At 46.5% G+C, this 19,041-nt stretch overlaps 1 protein-coding gene across 2 annotated transcripts in view; it reads right to left on the minus strand.

Annotated features, from left to right (window-relative positions):
• The window catches only part of LOC134407024 (acid-sensing ion channel 2), a 486,045-nt gene that overhangs the window by 206,121 nt on the left and 260,883 nt on the right, over positions 1-19,041 (minus strand). The gene's annotated exons all lie outside the window — the stretch shown is intronic.

Here is a 19,041-nt window from a genome sequence, read left to right on the forward strand (position 1 = left end):
ACATGACTTCTGCCTGCTCAGAGCAAATGGGATGTGATGGGACAGGAGGGGCGGGGGGGGGGCAGGGTTTGACGTTGCAAGGTGGGCCATTTGTTAGGAGGTGGATTGCAACCATTTTGGCCTTAGATTCATTAACTCCGGAGGCAGACTGCAGCAGGGAGGTGCATCTTAAGCAGGCAAAAGGAGCCATTTCAGGAAACGTCTCGCTGGAAAGGTTAATATCCTAAATGGACCTTAAATGGCGAATACATAATCAGATGGCATCAAAATGGAAATGCAACTGGGGGGGGGGAAGACAGAGCTGAACTTGGAAGACAGAACTGGAGCTGTTTCAGACAGCCACAGAATTCCTCTTGCACTGGAAGGATTACTATTAAGTGTCCTTAGAAGCTGGTCTTCCTTTTGAAAACTCTGACCAAATTTCAAAGGGTTCCCAGCAATCTCCCATCCAGGTGCAGATCAAACCCACACCTCAGATCAGCCTTCCCCCAACCTGGCAGCCTGCAACTCCCATCATCCTAGGCCAATGTGGGATGGTGGGAACTGTAGTCCAACAGGCCTGGAGGGCCCCAGTTGGGGGAGGCTGGGAATGTTGGGAGATGCAGTCCAAGCCATCTGGTGGCCTCCTTGTTGGGTTGGGGGATGCTGCCTTCGATTCACCAGTGCTAAAGGAATTCCTAGGCCCATCACTGGGCTTCTGCAGTGTGTCAACATTAATCAACCTGATTTGATATGCGAAAATGTATTGGAAAGGTGAGCTCATTGTTGTAACATCATTGTGCTGGAAGAGCTCCAAAGACCATTAAATCCTACTGCTACTGCAAGACAAGACTGGGCACACATCAAACCTCTCCCTAAATAAAGTATCAGTCTTTTAGAGAGAAACAAGGAAACACGCAAATAGTCATGACGAGAGCCTGCAAAACGACTAGTTCCAGATGATCCAAGTAAGTGAGCCCAGCCTGAACATTTGGCCAGCCCCTTTAGAGTTCAGCACCTTGGATGGGTTCTCTAGACTTCCGGCTGGTTCTGACTGAAACCTGGAATGGATTCACAGCCCCACGAAAATCAGAGCCAGCAGCTTCCAAAGCCTGGCTGTCTCTGTGGCGTTACACCCCACACAAGTCAGTTCCCTAATGTATGTCTAGAATTTGTAAGTCTATTGTGTTTAGAATGTTGACCTGAGTGGGTGGAGATTGAATATCTTAGGAGGGGGGAGGAGGATATATAAGGGAATGACTGAGGTGATGGGGGGTGTTTTTAAAGTATTTGGGTTCAAGGGAGAATTAGAGGATCAGGGTAGAGAGGGTTGTCTTTTGAGTGTAGTGTGCAGATAGTCGGTGTATATTAAACAATCCTGATAATAAAGAAAGTTCAAGAGTGAAGGTGTGAGAGAAAGGAAAGCTTGTATGAGAAATGAGAAAGGATTGGATGAGAGATTTTTAAAAAAGGTCTGAAAAGTTTTATTATGAAACAAAGTTTGTGAACATTGAAATAAATTTGTATTCAGTTTGTTTTACTACCACAAAAATCCCACGTGTCTCCTTGGCATTTATCATCTGCAGTTATATACATAAAACACCCGTTCTGACATTAATTCACCATCAGCACATATATAATTCACAGCGCATTATTTTATTCCTGAAATTATCCCTGTTTAACCCCTTTCTCCACATAGTTTGTAGAAAGGGGGTGTTTGTCCCTCACCTCAGGCTCATAAAGTGGTGGCGCTTAGCTTGAGCGGGGAATATCCGCGGACAGGCCTGTTGTCAAGAGCCTGTGTCGTGGCACAGTCTCCACCTCCAACAACCAAACTGAAATTTAAGATCAACATTGAAATTCCAGCTTTTTACTGAGTTTGATGAAAAATGTTCATTTGGGTTTCATTTCATTTAGGCATGACTACCTGAGGGATGGCCTACCTTGGTATGAACCTGCTCATTTACTAGGTTCAGTAGGAAAGGCCCTCTTGAAGACACCCTCATTTGCAGAGGCCTGCTGGCTGGGCATGCAGGAAAGAGCTGCCCCCTGCCTTGCTCCCAGAGTCCCCGCTTTCTCTGGGTCAAGGCACCTCTTTTTAATTTGGCTTTTTGAACGGTAAAGGACTTTAATCTTGCTTTTCATGTATTTTCCAGAAAAGTGGTATAGAAATAATGTTTGTGTTGCTGTTGACGATGGTATTAGTGGTTCTGGTGCCTGCACAGCTGCGTTCTAGGAGACAATAGCAGCCTCCTTTGGAACAAGAATCTGTCTGACTTTGAGTCACTCGGGGTCTTTGGTGCCTTATATTTTTTCTAAAAAGTCATTTCCTGTACATTAGCAACAGGCACATGAGAGAAGGATATATATTTTTAATCCCTAATGTTAAATTAGTGAGGACTAACTTATAATTAATTTAAGATGAATGGGAACCACTGGGTTAAAGATCTTTTCAAATAATTAGCTGGCAAATTACACTAAAAAAGAAAAGGCGCAACCGAGTGTAATTATATGGAGAACACACATTTGGATCCGAAATTGCCATCCCATTTGGCAAAACACCAGCTGCATGTTGATAGAGATCTCGTTCTGCGCAATGGGCAAGGCCCTGGGAAAGGTGGCGGAGGCAGAACAGAGCTCACGATGGGGCTGAAGGAATCCCTGCATGGCGCCAATGCACGCAAAACCTGCCTTCCCTTCATCCCATATCAAAATCATTAGAGCTGGACTATTGGGGCAAAACCTAAACAGACGTTGCTCTATTGAAGGGGCAGGTAGCACTGCAACCCAGAGAACCCTCCTGTACATTCAAATTCTAAGATTGATCCTTCTTGTTCCTTCAATCCTATTGCCTGCCCCTGACTGCTGACCAGGAACCCTGCTAGTGACAGGAGGCAGTAGAGTGGGGGCAGATGTCAGGAGGTAGGAGGAGCCACACCAGCTTCACCTCTTGCTGCCCTGGGGAACTGAGAGGTACACTCTGTTCTCTGGGTTGCAACCTGGCAAGGTTTGCGGTGAGTGGATTTGCCCATTCCATTCTCCACAGCTCAAATGTTCATCCGTTTATCCTCCTTAATTTAATTACTGTTGTTGTTGTTGTTGTTGTTGTAATAGCACCAACAATGTGCATGGCGTTTTACAGAGTGCAAGAGGACAGGTCTCTGCCCCCAAGGAGCTTACAATCCAAACAACAGAAGAAGGGGAGCAAAGTAGAGGCAAGGTTCAATGGGGAAACATGACATTGGCCATGTTGGCTGGGGAGATGGGAGTTGTAGTCCCACTCTTCGGGAGGGCACGGAGTTGGAGGCGGCTGCAGTATGACATGGGAACTATGCCAAAGAAAAGACTTTATCATCAAGGTCATTTGCAAGGTCATTTGCTTCTTCTCCAGGACTCAGGGGGATCCCCACTTCAGAGCCCACCCCACAATTTGTAGGCACTGGGCCAAGTCTGATGTTTTCTTTGCAATATCAGAGATGTAACAAGAAGGGATAATGTCAGCACAGAACTCAGCGCCCAGCAGAATAGGTCAGGACATGGTCCAAGCAGGGCAGGGTCAAGCCAGTCAGAGCAGGCCAGTGTGGAGCCAGTGTGGTGTAGTGGTTAGAGTGTTGGGCTGGAACAAGGGGGATCCAGGTTCTAGTCCTCTCTTGGCCATGAAGCACACTGGGTGACTTTGGGTCAGCTGCTGTCTGACTGACTCTCAGCTTAACCTACCTCACAGGGTTGTTGTGAGGAGAGGAAGAGGACTATGTAATCCGACTTGCTTTCCTTTCAAGAGGGGGAAAGGTGGGGTTAAAATGTAATAACAAATAAATAACAAGAGCCAGGCAGAAGTCTACATCCAGGCACAGTTCATCAGTTCAAGGTGAGGAGGGCAAAGAAGCACAGCAAAAGCTGCTGCATTTAAACTAACAGCCTCTTCTACATCCTGAGTCAGTAGGATGCAGCTGGGTCAATTGCCATGGTAACCCTTCTTCCCTGCCTAGGTGGACCAGAGTGAGTCTTGCTAACAACAGACAGTAATAGTAGGGCTGAGAAGGATACCTGTCTTTCAAAGTTCCCTGTTTTTGTCTCAGTTCCAGACAGTACTTCAGACTGTTGAGCCAAAATGAATTTTCATATATCTGCACCACGCAGCAAGACTTCTTCTAAAATAAAAAAAACTTATTATTTTTTAAAAATATTTGTTTTTAAAAATGACTATAATAATCAATTTAGGGTGCAATCCTATGCATGTTTAGACAGAACAAAGGCCTACAATTTCCAGCCATGCTGCCTGGGGTAAGCTGGGAATTGTAGGCCTTGTTCTGTCTAAACTAGGGTGACGCTATGGAAAGGAGGACAGGGCTCCTGTATCTTTAACAGTTGTATACAAAAGGGGATTTCAGCAGGTGTCATTTGTATGCATGAAGCACCTGGTGGAATTCCCTCTTCATCACAAGAGTTAAAGCTATACGAGAGTTTCGTTCCACTTGTGCACATCCGGTCTAGCGCTTATGTGCACTTGCACTAAGATGCATTTGCACCAGTGCAAGTTTGAACAAAACCCTCCCTAACATTAACAACCGGTCTGCAAGTCCGCGGAACCTACATGACTCAGAAAAAGCCGGTTTGCTGCAGAATCTGCAGGTCAGATTCATAGAAATCCAAATTCATTTGAATCCATGCCAGACTTCTCTAACATCCCTACTGGCAACCCATCTGTTGCAGCTTTGGAACCACAAAGCTTGACCTTACATCGTTTTTTTTAAAAAAATAAATAGACCTTTATTGGTTTTGCAATAAAGGTCTATTTAACCTTTAATGCTATAATGTTTATGTAATAAACATTATAGCATTCATGTTACAAAATATAGAGAAAAGCAAAAGAAAACCCCATTATACATCTCTCCTCAGTTTCTATCCCCCCTCTAAATGAATTAAATAGCAAGTTAAAAAAAAAGTGGACATTTGGTAATGTAAATCACCTTTCTCTCTATTTCCAATGATGGGATGGTGAGTGCCAAGCAAAACGGTGTGGCCCGCACACTTTGATGTCCAGATTGAACCATTCCAGAACCAATGGCTTTTATTTCAGCCATAAATGTGGCCTTCCAGTTCCACAATACCAATGCCAATTGCTGGAGGGGGTATATAAAGAGCAGGGGGAGGCCATTCCCTTGCATGTGGACTTTGGAGGCATCTCTTGCCGACCACTTTCAGAAACCGGCCTGGTGCCAGCCAGATCTTGCAGACTACAACTCCCCTCATCCCCAACTATTGAGCTATGCTATCTGGAGCCAGTGGGAGTTGTAGCCCAAAGCATCTGAACGGCACCAGGTTGGGGAAGGCGGGATTAGACTGAGGTTTGGTCTGAGAAAGGAAGAAGTTTGCCCCGCGTGGCAGGAAATCATTGTTTTTCTCAGCATCCTGAAATTACTCCACAGCAACTCTCTCACATTGCATTTTAATGAAAGCTCTCCCCGCCCCCTGCTGTAAACCTACCCAAGCTCACATAAAAAGTTTTATTGTTGGAACTCCCTTGATCCATATTTTGACTTTAATTGCACTGGGGTGTTTTCTCCTGATGGGAAAAGAAGTCCCCAGAATAGCAAAACACTAATTGAAATTTTCTGCTTCAGAACTCCTCTTGGATTCTTCTCCTTCTCCTTCTCCTTCTCCTTCTCCTTCTCTTTCTCCTTCTCTTTCTCCTTCTCTTTCTCCTTCTCCTCTTTCCCCCTGTAATATTCACATCGGCATTGCACCCAATCAGCGATCATGCAGTGAATGAATGACATCGCAACCCTATGCAGCCAACCAGACTTGGCTATATGCTGACATCACTGAGAGTGAGAGTGGGGGCATTTTAAGCAAACATGGAAAGAGTTGAGGGTTTTTGTGTGTGAGAGTAGTGTAAAAACAACCACCACCCTTTAATAGTGTGAGGTGTATACAAATAATAACTTTAAAATATGAGGGGGACACAAAAATAGTATACAAAAGAGTGCACAAAAAGTTTTGAACGGCCCTAGTAAAAAAAAAACCTCAAGGGACCACAATTACAAGTGACTTCACAAAGGCATGTTCACAGGGAGAGCTTTAATATCAGTTCTTTTCAACTCACTACTGTTCAATGGAGGCAGTTTGCACCTTCGGCACTGAGTCATTTAAGGAGGTTTTGAGAGAGGCACAAACAGGCGTGAATTAGCACTATGACACTTGAATAGAAAATTGCAAGGTATCCCTTTAAACAGCAGTTTAAATGGATCATTGAATAAAAATAATTTAAAACTGTTTGCTTAAATTCATTTTATTCTTCAGACAAAAGAGGGACATTTTGCTGTCAACTAGCAACCACTTTATTTAGACATTTCCCCTCTTTTTCAGACGTTTTGACCAATGATACGAAAGCTATGATCCTATGTACGAATGTAGTGTTGTCGGAGAGCTAGAGGCAGTTTGCTTCTTTCCAGGCAGGTATATTAATTTCTTCCCTGTCCAAGGTGAAATTCCAAAACAACGGAATAAAAATGGTTTTAAACGTTGTCATTCACCAGGTTCAACCTTGGTCCAATAATCCCTAGAGTCCTATTGCAATACTTCTGTGGTGTTAAATCATAGTTTCCCATGACGTCTGCGCTGGCAAACTGTGGTTTAAGCTCTGACTACAAGCCAGGTTTGCAAACCATGATTTGATCTTGGTTTGCAAGCCAGAATTCTAGTCGGAACATAAACCACAGCTTCCTCATTTCAGTTTATGGGGAAATGGATTTCATGAATCCCAGAAGAGGTGGGGGACCTCAGGCCAGCATGCCAAACACAGCCTGCCCTGGGGCCCCGATTTGGTCCTCTGCGGTTCCCCAAACGGTCACGCCCCCTTTTCCTGGTCACACCCTCTTTCCCCTGACCACCATCGTTTTGTGGTTTCCAGCTTTTGCAGTTTTCCCCACGTTCTAAAAAGATTGAAATGCTACTCATAAGGCCTAGTTATGGGCAGCAAGAACTTTAAGCTACAATATGTTGGCATATTGGGTATTTTGGCCCTGCCCATTTTGCCTTTGCCACGCCCACCACTGGAACGTGCCCTCCCACCACCACCACACACAGTTTCTCTGAAATAGAATTTGGTCCATTCAGCACCACTGCATTAAGGCATGGAAAAGAAGGGAGGTGCGAAGGGGAAGACACATTTCATGGGTACCGTGCCCATTCTCAACCTGATAAACCATGCCTTATCAGACAGAGGTCGTTTACATCTGAACCAGACCACTGTGGTGGAGTTTGGATGGCTGAGATCTGCCCGTGGGAGGATGCCCAGTGGCTAGCAGCAAGGACAGAATGAGCCCCGCCCTCCTCCAGTTCCCAGGGCCGGGGCCAGGCTATTTTGCGCCCTAGGCAAGGTCAGCTACTTTCATTCCCCACAACCCCCCAAAAACGCCAACTTTGATTTTTAAGAACAGATGTTTCCTGGAAAAAATAAGAAGCACAAAACTTGAAACTGCTAAATTTATTTTAAAGTGCAAGAAATACGTCATGCCAATTATAGCAAACAAATTGGAAAGGAAGGTCTATGGGTCTAAAGTGCATTATTTAATAGGAATATCACCTCCAAATCATCCCCCCTCAACTAACACGTGTGCGCACAAACACAGCATCACTCACTCCAAACAAACACACAAATAAACACACGCATTCACTCAAAGACCCCGTGCACCCCATTCACCCATACATTCTCTCTCCCTCTCCCTTTCCCTCTCTCTTCCGGGCTCGTTCCGGAAGTCCAAACGTGGAGCCGCCCCACCCTCACCCCAGCGTCCCTGGCTTCGCTTCGGCTGGGCGGGCACGGGGCGCCATCTCACCCGCCCAGGCCCAGCTGAATCCTCAGGCCGGCTCACAGCCAATGCGTGTGAGTGCTGCGCTGTGCCCGGCACCCCTCTTAGCTTGGCGCTCTAGGCGGCCGCCTGAGTGGCCTCTATGGTAGCACCGGCCCTGCCAGTTCCTGAAGCAATTGTACAAGGGCTGTTTTTGGATGTCTCTCCTTTGAAATTGCTCCGCAGAAATTGTACAGACAGAGGAGAAAGAAGTCTGAAATGTACAACTCTGCCTCATGGTTCTGCTTATAACAGCCTTCCCCAACCTGGACTTCAGCTCCCATCAGCCTCAGCCAGAATGGCCAATGGTCAGGAATGGGGGAGTTGTAGCTCCGAACCTCTGGAGGGCACAAAGTTAGGGAAGGTTGGATTATAGTGTACTGTTAGAAAGATTGTTTGTATGAAGGCAACTATCCAAGTATCTCTGCTGGTGTAATCATGTTCGCATAAAGGGGATACAGAGTGGGGCTTTCAGGAAGCCTTAATTTCCTTCTGATGGGTTTTCAAAAGTTGGCAAGTAAGCACATCCTGTGGTTGCTAGGGAACCAGAGCATCTCTCCTGCCCTGGAGTGCGAAGAACAGGTGGCTTTGGACTGAAGGTCATCGATGCTGGAGCGGTGGGGCAGCCTGCTATTGGCCACGGGCTGCCCTTTACAGGACTGGCATCCTGGACAAATGTCCATACTGTCAAACGATCTCGCCAAGAGCCGTGTCCTGAATTGCTTGCTTCCCCTTGATACTAATCAGGGCCTCATTAAGAGCCAGCCCTTTCATTGCAGCTCCTCACTGAGTATTGCAACTGTCTTTTACATGTGCTTTTTTTTTTCTTTATAAGGCCAAGGACAAACAGATATACAGGCATGTATTTCTTTTCTTTTCTTTCTTTCGTTTTCTTTTTAAAGTTGATCGCCTGCTGGATTCAGAAGTGGGGGATGTGCAGGGGAGAGGTGTGAAATTGGCTCAAAGGGGAAAAGTCTGAAGTCATGGCCTATTGAGATGGTGCATCTGTCTTCACACTTCCCTGGGAATAAGCCCCACTGAACAAAGTATGAATATAGATAGCACGCATGATGTTGTGAGTGTGGGACAGGAAACAGGACCCATTTTAAAATCCAAAATTGATTTTATGAAATGCAGGTTTTTAGTGCAGGTTTCTGAGGCCCCTTGGGCAAGACACCCTCAGTGGGGGCCCTCCCTCAGTGAGACAACCTCCTCACCTCCATTGTCACCAGCGGTAGTGCTTAGAACTTTGGCCTGGGACTCAGGAGATCCGGCTTCAAGCCCCCCCCCCCCTCAGCCATGAAGCTCACTAGGTGACTTTGGGCCAGTGACTGACTCTCAGCCCAACCTACCTCACAGGGTTGTCGTGAGATAAAATGGAGAGGAGGAGAACCATGTAAGCCGCCTTGGGTTCCTTGCAAAATGGGGGGAAAGGCAGGCTATAAGAGCAATAATACATGTCTCTTCAGAAGGCCAAATCTGCTTGCTAAAATATGCTGGTATTTGGGGTGTTTTGGCCCTGCTCTTTTGCCTTCCGCCCCACCCTGGAATGCGTCCTCCAAGAGCTGCTCTGAAGCGAAATTCAACCCTTGGGCTGAAAGAGGTTCAGTACTCGTGATTTAGAGACATCACTCTTATAAGATAGCTTATATAAGCTGTATTTTTTATGGGGTTTGAAGGTTTTATGGGGTTTTTAAATCCACTTTGAACACTTCCATGGAGGAGGTGGAAACGCTGGATGCAAGTCCTTTAGCAAACAAACAAACAAATCCCAATTTAAGCATGTGGAAACGGCCTGCTTCCCCCCTCCCCATCTTGCCCTTTGAGGCCTGCCGATGCCTCTAACGCATGCAGTTCACATCACAGTGATAATCAATTCTAGGGTCAGGATCTATTGGGAAACAAATGCGCAGGCCTTCCTGTTAAAACTCTTTGTCAGGTAGTGTGGAAAAGGGGGCTAAATTCCCTCCAGTGTATAGAGTAATGTCGCAAACACATTACTGGACTTAATTCACTGGGAGATGCTCTCAGGCAACTGGCAGTCAAGTATTTAGGAAAGCCACCGAGGGAGGCAAACCTTAAATTGGTGCCGAATGAAGAATTTATTGGAATGAATAAAAATGCCCAGCGTGTTTCAACATGGCCTTTCCTCAGTGGCAATAATTCTACATGTTGTGTTTCAAAGCCGTGCACTCTCTCAAGTTCTGTTCCTTCAGGCAAGCGTTCGTGGGCAAATTTGGAATGTTCAGTGAGTGAGGGCACTCTCACAAAATGGAGGGTGTGTGCATCAGCCATTCATAAAATGGCTGCCATGGTGGGCATAGCCAGTCTAAAAACACTCATTTCCCAGAACACAAACTGATGAGACTAAAAGAAGCAACTTGTCTAAGAACCGAAGTATAAGACAGAGCTGGGGATCTGAGCTCCAAAACTCAAAACCAGTCTTTCAAACCTGAATGAAGACAGCACTGTTGAGCATCATTGATGTTGATGATGTTGATGATGATGATGATGATGATGATGATGATGTATTCAATCCTAGCAATTACATCATCAATGACCAGAAGCCCCCAAACCTGGAGGCATCCAATCATACAATGCAGGGCAAGGGGACAGAAGTAGGGGATCTCTTCCCCTCCTTCCCCTCCTCCTCTTGGCGGATTTCGCTAGAAAGCTTTTAGACCATCTAGCAAGGGCACTTCGGGGGGGCAGGGAAGGAGGCTGAAAGAGGGCCAGGATACCTCATATCCTGGCTTCTCTGGGCTCCTCCGTTCCCCACTCATTGGAACATCCCTTTCCCTCCATCTCTGAGGTCAGTTTTCTAACTTGAGAGGGCAGCTGGTGCAATTCTTTCCATGCTTGCTGTGAGGGACGGAGCAGGAGAGTTAATGCCCTGACTCCCCCTCCCAAACTAAAAGCGCTGCCTCCGAACTTGGAAGGGAAAGTGCGAACAATCCTACGGACCCTGGGACACTCGCCCCCGGAACACAGGGTTGCTCTCTAGAACAATCTTAAGGGAAATAATTAAAATAAAGAGGGACAGGAGGAACCTGGTGGGCCCAGTGAGAGGTGTTCAGGGGCCTATTGGGGCCCATAGGCCCCAGGTTGGAAACCTCAGCTTTAACCTCTTTTGTCATTGGTTAGGACCTTGCAAACTGAAGAGAAAACTTTCTCTCTGGGATTTCATACAGCTTAATAGTTAAATATTCTTCTTTAGTGGGCTCCGAAGGCTAAAAGGTGGTTGTTTGACTAGGTTGTGGGGGAGGGGAAAGCTCAATGAGGTTCCCTTGATTTGGCCTCCCAGGCTTTGGCCCACCTTCCGCTGCGGAACCTGATCCAAAGTCAGGCCCATTTGTGGCTTTTTCATATCTATATATTTCATATATATATATATATATATATATATATATATATATATATGCACAATTTGCACAAAATTACACAAATGTCAGATGCAATTTTTGCAAACTGTATAAATTTCAGCCAAAATTTGCACAAATTACACAAATTTTAGCTGCAGTATTTATTTATTTATTTATTTATTTATTACATTTCTATACCGCCCAATAGCCGGAGCTCTCTGAGCGGTTCACAAAAATTAAAACCATTCAAAGTATAAAACAACAGTATAAAACCATAATATAAAATACAATATAAAAGCTCAACCAGATAAAAACAGCAGCAATGCAAAATCACAAATTTAAAATATCAAGTTAAAATTTATTTATAGACTGTTAAAGTGCAGGAAGAATAAAGAGGTCTTCACCTGGCGTCTAAAGGTATATAATGTAGGTGCCAGGCGAACCTCCTTAGGGAGCTCAATTGCACAAATTACGCAGATTTTGGCTGCAAATCACACAAATTATGCCCCCCACACACACACAAAAGTTACCAGGGTTTGGGAAAAACCTGCGGCCTGGCTCACAAATGCAAGCCAAGTCAGGCATGGAGTGGAACTACATCAAGCAAAAGAGAGATGGATTTCCTAACCACCGATATTCCTAGCTAGTTGTGGAACACAGCCCACCTGCTTGACTGGAGGCTGGAGAAACAGATCGGCAATGGAAATGTAGCCAATGAAAAGCATAGAAGATTTTGTAGCTGCCTGGAAAGAAGGACGGCGGTGCCTTTGGGTGGGACTGAGGCTGCTTCAATGACTAATACAGTGGGCCAAACTGGATGTGACTCAAGAGATCAGTGAGCAAGGTCTCTCCGGGCTCATTTACACAAAATGAGGATATTCCCCTCTGAAAGTGGTATGAAAGAGGTTTGTAAAAGGCAGGAGCCACACGACTGACAACTGTTGGGTCCCATTAACACATACCATATACTGCTTTCATACCACTGTATCCTGCTTGGTGTGGCTCCTGCCTTTTATATACCGCTTTCATACCACTTCCATAGTGCAATATCCTCCTTGGTGTAGATGAGGCCTCTCTCTCTCCCTCCCTCCCTCCCTCCCTCCCTCCCTCTCTGTCTAATAATGTGACTACTAGGCTGAGAGGGGTGATGACCTGGATTGGGATCCCAATCCAGGTCACTCTTCAAATCCCTTAAGGGCTTTTCGCACAGAAGAGGTCAAAGACCTGTTAAGAGCAGTACTAGATCTAGCGGGCTTAAGGTACAGGAGGGTAGATTTTGCTTGGCCATTAGGAGAAACATCTTGATGGTAAAAGCCATTGGACGATCGACCTAACTACCTCAAGGGGTGTGAGGCTGTCCCTCAATGGAAGTTTTTTGGGGCTGGTCAGCCAACTGCTGCGGGTAATCTAGCTCTGGGTTTCCTGCATTGAGCCGAAGGTGGGCTAGATGACCTTCAAGGTCCTTCCCAACCATATGGTTCTATCTGCTCACTCTTTCTGCAAACATACACGAGATGTCCGGCGCTGTGTCCCAGTCCCTTCCAGCATTATGATTCCAAGAGTAGGTTCAGGTTATTTTGAAGCACAGTTTAATACTGTTAGGAAAGGTCTGGCTTTGTGGCAAAACTTGGGTGCTACAACAGCTACTGCACCTCCCAAGTCACTTTGCCGGTGCATTTTGCTTGTAAACAGCTGATGAGTATTCAGGGAAGAGACTCAAGAGTGGCAGTTAGCGAAGGTCAGCTTTGAGCTTTCCTCCGCCAAGCCACTCAGAGCAACTGAATGCATATGATTTGTTCAATATGTTCCGGATCTGAGGAATGCTACTTTAATGGTGCAATATTTATGATAATCCACTTGTGAAATGAAAGGCGGCCTGCATGGGGTGGGGGTGGGGGAATGGGAGACACACTGGAAAATATTTATCCACCAGCAGCCACACCGCACCGGCTTCTCTTGGTAGAGTTTAGCTTTGAAAAGTTCAATCTATATATAGTAAGAAGATTAATGCCCCCTTAAAAAATGGGCACCAACAGAATGCCAATTCTGCCAGAACCCAGGCAAAAAGATCAGAGAGCCCTGACAAAACATTACGGGTCAGTTTACATACATTCAGTAGAAGAAACAAGTGGTAAAGTGTTTTCTGGAACAGAACCACTTTAAGCTACGCATGGGAGACTGCGTTGCTGGGTGCTCCTGGAAAATGACTCACTGCACTTTATTTTATTTTATTTTTTTAAAATGGCATATTGGGGAGAAGGCTAGGCTAAAGCCGTCACCCTGTCATGCAAGTTTCTCTGCATATGGGAAGGTTTCAAAAATCCACATGGGAGCATTGAAGCATGCAAGCCCTCCCACTCCGGCCTGACGTGGTAAAGTCTAAGGAAAGCGTTGTCACTCAACCCTGTGATGGTATAAATGGGCTCTGACTGCAAGCTTTGGAGGATTGAATCACCCCTCCCCAAACCTATAGTTCTTTTGTATTAAAAATGGGTATGTGTAGATAGTTGTGTATGTTCTCCATTTGGCAGTGGGGCAGGGAAGGTGGGGGGAGAAATCTTTCCCAAGGGCAGCCAAATTCTGTGCAAACAAAAACTGAATCCTGAAAGTTGTAGAAATAAATTGGGTCAATGAAGCAAATGTGATTCTGCCTGTGGTACTCCTGGAGAGGAGCAAAGACCCAGGCAGGTCCCTGAATCCCCACACTGACCACAACTGGAAATCCTGCTTAACCCCACTACTTTGGTGCAGTGTGGCCACAGAATACACCACACTGAGAGCCAGTGTGGTGTAGTGGCTAAAGAGTCGGACTGGGAGTCGGGAGATCCGGGTTCTAGTCCCCACTCGGCCATGGAAACCCACTGGGTGACTTTGGGCCAGTCACGGACTCTCATCCCAACCTCACAGTTTATCTTCACAGGGTTGTTGTTGTGAGGATAAATTGGAGAGGAGGAGGAGGAGGAGGAGGAGGAGAAGGAAGATTATGTATGCTGCCTTGGGTTCCTTTGAGGAAAAAAGGCAGGATATAAATGCAATAATAAATAAACAAACACACAAAGCCCAAGATGAAGGAGTATACACAGCAGCCCAGGAAAGAGAGGGAATCTCTGCCGGAGTCCTCCAGGAAAGACAAGGCCTTGGGACTTGCTTTGCAGAAACCCCAGAAGTCTAGTTTTGACAACAGGCTGGTCAAAATGATGGATCTCAACTGCTGATCTCAGGTGGGGAGATGTGTTGGGGAGAAATCAAAATGCAATATCAAGGAATCGAAATAACGTCCTATTCGTGGTTATCCCACTCTGTTCCTTGCCTAGCATCAACTGCCTGGAGGGAGAGCAGCACCTCGCCACGGCAGCAGCAGTGATGACAAACCTGTCACAAACGGTCCTGGCTGTCAGCCGAAGCACATGAAAACAAACGTCTACACAAAAGCGTCCATTATAAATCTGCCTGTGAAATCAGCCGATGGTTTCTAAGTGTGGGAGGAGCGACCGTGTGGAACAGCCTCCCAAGAACGGCCACAGGACGGAGGAATCACGTTTGATTGAAAACAGACCGAGATGCTTTGCTTTCTGGAAAGGAATTCAGCGGGATGCCTCAGTATTCGCCGCTGTGAATGATTCCTCCGCCCCGCTTCACTTCATATGCATAGATTCTCATGTAGCCCTTTAGTGATGAGGGTTTGCTTCATACAGCTTTGTTGCATACATGCATGGTGGACTTCGGGAGTGGACAATGAAGCAACATTGGTGGGGTTTGGGGTGGGGTTTTTTTGCATTGACCAAATTGCAGATTTCCTGATTTACATATGAGAGATACAATGTGGAGACAGATGTGATAGGAACATAGGGAACTGCCTTATACTAATCCATCTAGCCCAGTATTGGTCCACCTAGCTCAGGAAAATAGGAACACAGGAAGCTGCCTTCTACTGAGTCTGACCACTGTCCATCTAGCCTAGTATTGTTGACACTGACTGGCAGCAAAGGCTCCTGGGTTTCAGGCAGGGCACTTTTCCAGCCCTACCTGGAGATGGCAAGGATTGAGGCTGGGGCCGTAGCTAGACCTAAGGTTTATCCCAGGATCATCCCGGGTTCGTCCCTGCCTGCGTGCTGGATGCCCTGTGTGGCACTTAGATGAACAGGTTTGACCCCAGGACAATCCCGGGATAAACCTTAGGTCTAGCTACGGCCTAAGCATGTGCTCTACCACTAACCCATGGCCTGTCTGTTCCATGGCCAGTTCAGAGTGCCCAGTTCAGGCCCCAATAATGAGAGGCGCCTGGGAGCAGAGGATGTGGGCTAGGGTGCAACGCCTGGATTGGGTTTGCCAGGTCTCAGTGAGATCTAAAGTTTCAGGGGTTCAGCCATCTCCTCAGGGTCTCCCAGGACAGGAGTAAAATCTCCAGATACAGGTCCAGGATAAACAAGGGAAGGCTATTTTCTGTTCTGTTGGCGAGCTTCTGCTATTTGCTTTGCCCCAACCATGTCCGTCAGACTTCAGGCACAACCAAGCCAATCACCATCTCCACCATCTGCTTATCATTTGTATCAGCAAAGTGCTTAATATGTATTGTCGATTTGCCATCCCTGTTAGCCAAGTCAATACTATTATCTCTCCCCATATTGCAGCTGGGAGGACTGAGGCTGAGAGAGAGTGGCCATCTAGTGTGTTTATTGGGAAAGCAAAATGCAAAACAGGGGCTTCCTGATTCAGAATTCAGTCTCTTTAGCTCCTACACTGCACCAGCTTCCGCCTTGATCTGCCCCAAGTGTCATTGTCTGCTCCCACCAGGCGTTTGCCCTAATCCCACCAGGTACCCCCTGCTATCTCCCAGGCCCGAATGCCTACATCTCAGGACCTCAACTTCAAGTAAACTTGCAACCCGGAGCCTGAACAAGACACCATCTCTGGCCCTCCAGATTTTGTTGGGTTCCCAACTTCTGCCATCCTCGGACAGCAAGCTTAATGGCCAGGGATACCAGGAACTGTAGTCCAACAATCTGGAGCATTATAGGTTCCCTGATAGCCCAATGTTCTGTTTCCGAGAGCAGCCAGCCGGCCAGATACCTCTGGGAAGCTCCTAAACAGAGCAATGGACATCACCTCTTGGTTGTTTGGAGCATCTGCTATTCAGAAGTCTTTGTACATGGAAATTCCATTAAGCGAGGAGGGCTAATAGCCACTCATAGATCTGTATCCTCCATAAATGTCTGCCAAATCCTTTACTGATTTTTAAAAGACTTCTAAGGTAATGGAAATCAATGTGTCTCAAGACAGTGAATCCCATATATTAGGGGTAGGCAACTTGAGGCACTCCAGATGTTTTGGGTCTACACTTCCCATAAGCCATGGCCAGCATGGTCAATGGTCAGGGATTGTGAGAATCGCAGTTCAAAATAGTTGGAGTGTAGCAGGTTGTCAGTTCCTGCTACATGTCAATTACATATTTTGTGAAGAAGTACTTCTTTTGTTAGTCCTGATCCTCAAACAACTATCAATAGATTTCTCTGGCTGACCCTGATGTCTAAGACTCTCCAGATGAGTGTGGACTACAGCCTCCATCATTCACACACCAATGCACTCAATGGCTGCACTGGCTAGGGATGTTGGGGGTTGTAGTCCAACACAGCTGGAGAGCACAGGGTTGAGGAAGGCTGTTCTATCTATTCTCCTGATGCTTTTTGTGGTTTTGCATATGTCCATCATTTCTTTCTCTCTCCCCCCTCCAAGACGATGGCAACATGGGAGGCAGTCTTTTCAATGCTGGCCCCGATTGTGGAATGCTCTTCCCAGTGAGGTCCACCTGGCACCCACACTGTTGTCTTCTTGACATCAGGTTCAGACTTCTCTGTACTCCCAGGCATTTGCAAGCTTTAATCCCCCTTGTAAACCACTTTGAGTCTTTTTCTGAGAAAGGCATCTAAGAAATATTATTATTATTATTATTATTATTATTATTATTATTATTATTATTATTCATCAACCATCTCTCCTCTCTCTCTCTCTCTCTCTCTCTCTCTCTCTCTCTCTCTCTCTCACACACACACACACACACACACACACACCTCCAGTAATCTTTTTCAAAACAGAAAAGTCCCAGCTTTCCTCATAAGGAAGGTGCCAAAACTTCTCTGACCATTTTGGTTGCCAAAATGATCAGTGGGCTTATTGTTACATTTATTAATACATTTATATCCTGCCTTTTTTCCTCTTGCAAGGTACCCAAGGCGGCTTACATGGTCCTCCTCTTCTCCATTTTATCCTCGCAACAACCCTGTGGGATAGGTTAAGCTAAGGGTCAGTGACTCGCCCAAAGTCACCCATTGAGCTTCACAACCAAGTGGGGACTAGAACCCAGATCTCCTGAGCCCCAGGCCACAGCTAGACCTAAGGTTTATCCTGGGATCATCCAGGGTTCGCCCCTGCCTGAGCACTGGATCCCCTGTGTGTCACCTAGGTGAACAGGTTTGACCCCTGGATGATCCAGGGATAAACCTTAGGTCTAGCTATGGCCCCAGTCTAACACTCTAACCACTATGCTGCACTGGCTCTTAGTGCAGGTTAAAGCACCTTCCAATGCAACACACTCCATGCCACGGGTGCTCCTCCATGGCAGCATTATTCCCTGGAGCTCAGGGCAAGAGTAAAGGACCCTTCCCTAGCCCTCCATTGGAGCCACGTGCAACACTTTGCCTGCCCCACTCCACCCCCTGAGATCAAGGGCCAGTGAGTGTCCTCCATTCTCCAAATATGCCCTGTAAACCCTCTTGAGTGAGGTTCCAAGCCCATCATCTGAGTAACCAGCTCAGCTGGTGTCTCGGCGTGGAGCTTTGTAGAGAAAACCCTGCAGGAGGCCGTCGCAGACGTGTCCTCGTATTCTTTATTGATAATCTGCAGGGAGGGGAGGGGAGAACCTTGTAAAGAATCAAAACCAGAACTGCAGGCAAATGAATCTAAAGGTAACGATGGCGTCGTGGCTGTGATGTCGAGCGCGTGCACAGAAAGGGAGCGGCAGAGAACAGAAGGAGCGGGGAGGGCAAAGGTCTGGAGGCAAGCCAGGAAGAACCAGCCACTGAGCGTAATGCAACCACCTCCCCACTCTTGGAACAGGCTTCATAGAATGTGCTTGCATGTGAGCCTCTGCGTGTGCACATTTGTAGATGTGGGTGTGCCTGACGGCCAAATGGCACAGGAAAGGATGCAGAGGATGAGTGATGCATTGGCACCGTGCAAAAACACCCGTTGCTCCTGGGTGGCCAAGCAAGAAGGGGACTATGTAGGTCACCTCACATAGATGCCAAAGATGCCATTTACTCCTCTGGATTGATGACTGGAAATCAAATCAGCTGTGATCGTGTTTGGATACAACCTGCGTTCAGTCAGCTTGCTTTAGCCAGAACACAGACTGGAAACAGTTTTCTCTTCAGAGAAATAGTGGAGACAAGATTGCCCCTGAGTGTGTGCAGAGGGTGGGATCCAGTCTCAAACAGGGCTTGACCCTGGTGTCATGACAAGGGTAAGTGGCAGCCAGGACACTGACACAGAGGAGGAGGGACCTGCTGGATAATGCAGGCTGGCAGTACAAGCTGTGCAAGGATTGTACGCACTGCATGAAACCCATTCCACCTGCATTTCACAGATTGTCAGGCACTTTCCATTCCACCATCTGCTCATCGACGGAATCAACTTTTTTTGTGTTTCCAAATTTATGCAAATTCACATTTGCGCAAATACACACCTGTGAAAATGTGCAAATCCCCCCCCCCCAGAATGCACAAATCCCCGCCCCCAGAATGCGCATTTCATGCTTTAGCTAATGGGGGGAATGCACAATTTCAACCAGT

Source organism: Elgaria multicarinata, chromosome 11, assembly GCF_023053635.1.
Source record: "Elgaria multicarinata webbii isolate HBS135686 ecotype San Diego chromosome 11, rElgMul1.1.pri, whole genome shotgun sequence".
In the NCBI taxonomy this organism is placed as follows: domain Eukaryota; kingdom Metazoa; phylum Chordata; class Lepidosauria; order Squamata; family Anguidae; genus Elgaria; species Elgaria multicarinata.